The sequence below is a fragment of the Eucyclogobius newberryi genome, unplaced genomic scaffold (genome assembly GCF_026437365.1).
Source record: "Eucyclogobius newberryi isolate DKJ021-1_F unplaced genomic scaffold, fEucNew1.0.hap1 SCAF_22, whole genome shotgun sequence".
Taxonomy (NCBI): domain Eukaryota; kingdom Metazoa; phylum Chordata; class Actinopteri; order Gobiiformes; family Gobiidae; genus Eucyclogobius; species Eucyclogobius newberryi.
This window is the reverse complement of record NW_027315857.1, coordinates 5097586-5103484: the sequence shown is the minus strand read 5'-3', so window position 1 is coordinate 5103484 and position 5899 is coordinate 5097586. Positions and strand designations below refer to the sequence as shown.

Genomic DNA, 5899 nt, shown 5'->3' with positions numbered 1-5899 from the left:
AGGTCAATTCAACCAAAAGCAAGAGCAAACATTTTGGCTTTAACATTGGGTGGGTTGAGAGGATACGCTATGTCTTTAATATTTGGCTAATAATCATTAATTACAGTTCATTTGCTAAAAAAATATTGTGGAATATGAATGAAAGACTGCCTGTTTTACAGAGCTAATCATCTCTCAAATAGCCAAATTTTTGATTTGGTGCTTTATGTGAACATATTAAGCACAGAAGCTACTCTGTGGCTGCGATTTTGCTCAAGTGTCCATGGCGTTGACTCAAAGAGATGGAGAGATGGACACATGAAGTGATTGTTATAATGAGTGTTGACAGTAGGACTAAACAGCACTATTGAGGTAGAAAAGAGCAATAACGGGACAGATACGAAGTAATACTTTGCACGGGAGTCATACAGAGATGTGTGATCCACGATCACGGTCGCATATGGTCTCCACACTTTAAAGTCTCTTCTCTGAGCCACAGGGGGCAGTGCAGAGACATGAGACCAGGACTAATGTGATGGTACTTCCTGGTTCTAGTCAGGACTAATGTGATGGTACTTCCTGGTTCTGGTCAGGACCAGAGCAGCAGCGTTCTGGATGTACTGCAGCTGTTTTACAGCTCGTTTGGAGAGACCAGTGAGCGGCCGTTACAGTCTAATCTACTGGAGACAAACGCATGGATAAGTCTCTCCAAATCTGGTTTAGACACTATATTTTTTATTTTGGCAATGTTTTTAGATGGTAAAAAGCTGCTGATGTTATTGATTTGACGTGTTAAAGTTAAAGTCTGAGTCCATTTTTACCCCCAGATTTCTAACTTGGTTTGTAGGTTTTAGAGCGAGACTCTGGAGGTGACGCTGACACTTTCTCTTTGTTTCTGTGGGACAAAAAATAATAATTTCAGTCGCGGGCAGGCGAGCGCTCTCAAGCCCGACCGCCGTTTCCTCCACACCTCAGCGTAAGTCAACTCGCTTACCGGGGCCGTGCCACAGGGATCCAAGGTCCTCCCCGCTCCGATCACCTCTTCATCGCCGATCGACGCGCCGTCCGCCTCCGCTCTCTCCTCCTCGCTCAGCCAGCAGCCGCAGCGACCGCAGCGGCCCCAGCACGCGCCAGAGCTCCCGACGCAGCAAACGAGCGGGCCCGCACGGACCCAAGCGCACACCCCAGCGCCTCCTCATTCATTTCATCCCTCCATTCTATCACCTGCCCCTCCCCTTGACCTCGCCCTCCGATTCGGGGGGACAGGGTTTTACACCTATCACATGCTATTCGCCACCCAAGCAGCGGGCAGGCTCCAACAGTTCAACCTGAACACCTACTGGGGGGCGCTAGACACCCAACTTTACTGCAGGGTTTTCGCCGCTCGCAGCTCCCTCTCGTGCAACCTCTGCGGCGCTCCCTCCCACCCAGCCGCACTTTGTTCCGTGGTGACGCCACCCAATAATCGCCCCCCAACTTTAAAAAAAACGTTTACAACTGTCTCTCCTCCGCCGCCCCTCCCCCATCTGTGATTCCCCGCCCCGCCACTCACCGCCCTACCATCAACGTCCCCATTCCCAGGGGCGCCGATAAGCGTGGGCGTGCCATCTTGTATCAGGGAGGCAGGATGATCTGCAACAACTTCAATGATGTGGGCTGTGCCGCATCTTCCTGCAGGCTCCTCCACACCTGCTCCTTCTGTGGCGGTGCTCACTCCACAGGGGCGCATGCCCACACAACCCCACGAGCCTCAACAACAGCGCATCAACAGCCGTCACCACACCAGTAAAGGTAAACTCTCTGTCTATCGCCCTTTGCGACCACCCCGATCAAGCATTCGTCAATTTCCTCCTCGACGGCTTCCGCCACGGCTGTTCACCCCGGCATAGAAATTCAGCCCGAAACATCGCATTTGTGTAAGAACCTTCAATCCGCTCATACGGATCAAACCGCCGTAGCTAACCTCCTGGCCAAGGAAGTTGCAGAAGGATTCATGATCGGCCCGTTCTCACATCCCCCCTTCAAGACGTTTCGCATTAGCCCTATAGGCATCGCTACGCGCAAATATTCCGGCAATAAACGGCTCATTATCAACCTATCTTCACTCCACGGCACCGACGTCCCTAGTATTAACAGTCTCATCCCCGCCCACGACTTCTCCATGCAATATGTAACTATCAAACACACCATGTCCCTCATTCGCCTGGCGGGATGTAGAGCATGGCTGTCTAAAGCAGACATCACCAATACCTTCAAAGTATTACCCATTCGCCCTGACTTCCGGCACTTCTTCGGCGTCTTCTGGGAAGGAGCGTACTACTTCGCAGTGCGACTCACCTTCGGTTGTCGCAGCAGCCCCAATATCTTCGACTCTCTGTCAGAGGCCTTGTGCTGGATTCTCGTGAACAATTTAAAACTTCCGTACGTCCTCCATCTCCTTGACGATTTCTCGGTCGTGACCCCCGAGTCATCACCTCCTCGCTCAGGGCTGTCCATTCTTACCAACACCCTGTCAAAAGAGGAGACCCTCTGCCCCTGCACGTCGATCGAATTCCTCGGCATCACGCTCGATTCGGTCTCGTTCCAAGCGTCCCTTCCACCCGAGAAGGTCCAGCGCATATCCCTGTTTCTCTCAAACTTCATATTCAATTCAATTCAATTCATTTTATTTTTGTAACGCCCAAAATCACAACAACGGTTGCCTCTGAGGGCCATGACATGCACAAAAAGGCAACTCCTCACGCTCCTCGGCAATCTCAATTACGCCATCCGCTTCATTCCCCAGGGCAGGCCCTTTTCTGTCAGGCCTGCTAGCCAAAGCCGCTTCAGTCACCTCCCTCCACAACAAAGTGGCCCTCAGCGCCGCATACAGGACAGAAATGCGCCTGTGGAAGCATTTTCTGGATTCCTGGAACTGTATTTCTTTTTTCTACGACGACTTCTTGTCCCTCCCTGAGGACATTCAGTTGTTCACCGACGCAGCCCCTTCCATCTGGTTCGGAGGCTTCTACCAAGGGAGGTAGTTCGCTTCCGCGTGGCCCTCCAAACTCCTTGCGCTCGAGCACCAGTCTTCCGCCTTGTCCGAACTTTACCCCATCGTAATAGCAGCAATTCTTTGGGGGCACGAGTGGTCAAGGAGGTGCGTCCTCATTCACTCCGACAGCTCCGCCACGTCGATATAATTAATAAGGGGAGGTCCCGTTCCCCAGCTATCTCGCAGTTCCAGCAAAAACTCACTCTTGTGTCTGCTCAAAACCAGTTTGTCGTACGGGCCGCCCACGTCCCGGGCCACTCTAACTCTATAGCTGACTCTCTCTCTCGCTTTGATTTTCAGAAACTCAGACGCTTAGCACTGATTTCTGACATCTACCCTGTTCCAGTTCCTCCATTTTCAGCGACAATCTTCACCTAGGCGATCCCGCGCTCCTCTACCTCACAGCCGCTTCGCGTGAAGCCTCAACCAGCTCCCTGTCATCATATCTGACCGGCTGGAACTGCTTCAAAGACTTCCTCCAAATCTATCGGCTTCCCCTCTATACTTCTGACATCTTCACTATCTGCAGCTTCATATCTTTCTGTCACCACTCCAGGGGACTCCGCATCTCCTCCATTCAAATTCATCTCGTCGGTGTAAATTTCTTTTACAAACTTGCGTCCGGCCGCAACCTTCCGTCGCTACGTCACAGCCACGTTTCCATGCTGCTTAAAGGACTTAAAAAATCCGAACCTCGTTCCCCGTCGCGGCGCCTCCCCCTCACATCCGACCTGTTCCGTACGTGCATCCACACGATACGCTCCGGATAATCGTCCCCGGCGGTAGATCTTACCCTACAATGCATGCCTTCTTCGGGTTCCTCAGCTGTTCTCAATTCGCCAAACCTCCTTACAGTTCAACCACACTATCCACCTGAGGTTGTCCAACCTCTCTATCCACTCACCCAATCTGATAATCTTCACTCTCCGTCGGAGCAAGACAGATCAGTTAGGGAACACTTTTCCCATTCACCTCTTCCTCACGAACCCCTAGCGCGATACCTCTCTTTTTGAGCCTCAACCAACTCCGCGGTCAGCGACCCGCTCTTCCTTACAGAGACCGGTCAGATGGCTACCAGATACTGGTTCAGCAAACACTTCAAAGGGATCCTCAGTCGATCCGGCTTATCTCCTCTTTCTTTCTCTACTCCCTCTTTCCGCATCGGCGTAGCCACTTCCGCAGCCATCCAGGTCCTCGGTCGCTGGACCTCCAGCGCCTACCTCTCCTACATCCGCCACGATCTCTCTGACCTTCAAGAGCTCATTCCCTCTTATGCACTTCTAATTCTTTGGGGGTCCCGAATTGGCTGGAACGACCATCTGAGACAGAGCCCCCATCCTGAGTCTCTACATCCAGTCACTTTCCCTCTTCATCTATCACAATAAATGCTATTTTCGCATACCTCATTGTGGCGTGGTCCTTGCTAGTGAACTGTCATTAAAAAGTCCCGGTAAGTGTGATGTACAACAATTCTGTGGAATGCTGGTGAATGAGATTTCAAAGAAAAAAACATATATTGACTTCAGATATTCCCTGGTCAAGGCCCGTTCTTACAGAATTGCATTGATGATCCTCCAATGTGTTTTGGATTAGGAACATTTTTCATGGACCCACAAGTTCATTATTCAGTCTTTCACTTTTTCCTGAGCCAAAAATCTAAATCAATTCAAAAGCAAAAATATTTCTTTTGAGAATTATTGAATATAACTAGTTGTAAACAAAATGATGTGTACCTGTAATTGGAGGCATCCAATGACTCGAGCTTCTGCACAATGTTCTTGAAGGTCTTTAGAAGACTCCAAAATCCTCTTGATAATGACAGTATCACAGAACATCTTGTATGAGACATCAAATGTCTTTCTGACTCTGTAAAATGCATCATAGAATGACCATTAGTTTACAATAACACTAGTCAATAATTAAAGCAATATCTAAGGAAAATAAGAGCCTTGGATATAAATAAAGATTCAGTGGCTTGATTAAAATTGTAATATTCCATAACAATTCCCTCAGCAAAGTGTAATTCTATCAGGTGTAAGTTCACATTTTGTGAACAAAATGTTTGGGGGATATACATGTCTCATGAATACATATCTTCCTGTTTCAGACCGATTCTTAGAGAGGAATCTAGTAAATGCTTTGTAGCAGCTGTAGTGATATCTGGCCTCACAATCTTTCCCACGTATCTGTATCTCAATGGTCTCGTCGTGCTTCAGCTCTGCAGTCTCCCGTAGTCGTCCTGAAAAATGTCATTCAAATTCTATAAGGACCCATATATATAGACCCACTAAGTACAATGTATAAATAATCCCAAACTTAACACAAGTACAATGTATAAATAATCCCCTGTGGGCCTAGTACAGACATAGGGGTCTGGACCACCACCACTAGAGCTCAGTCTAAATGTGTTTGAAGTCTGCTGTGGCCTTAATGTGACTGCCTCACTTGCAAAAACATCACATGTTTTCATCTACTTTTGCTAGAATTTATAATTATTTTGCGAAGAAAATAAATAAAATACATTAAAATAGTAAACATATACCCACAAACATTGGAATACGAGACTGAAACATTCAAAATATTCCAAGATAAATTACACAAAAATACAGACTTACTGCAATTTTCTGTTTCTGATTTGGACAATTTCTCCTTCACTCTCGTCCCCTTGACCGCTGTAAATCTTTCCTTTTTCAGACAGACTTCAGGAAGAATTGCTGAAGATCCCTGATTTCTGATTTCGAACGCAATCTCTCAGGGGAAGGTCCTGCAGCAGCACTCTCAGGAAACATTATTGATATAGCTTACTATTCATGCACTTTTTAAGTTTTCATTTTTATTTGATATCGTATCATCATTATTGAAAATGAACATGACGACATGTCCCCA

The 5899-nt window shown here is 47.8% G+C and overlaps 1 pseudogene; it reads left to right on the top strand.

The window, feature by feature from the left end:
- The first annotated feature begins 1706 nt into the window (after positions 1-1706).
- Positions 1707-3391, top strand: LOC140372139 (uncharacterized; annotated as a pseudogene).
- The last annotated feature ends 2508 nt before the right edge of the window (positions 3392-5899 follow it).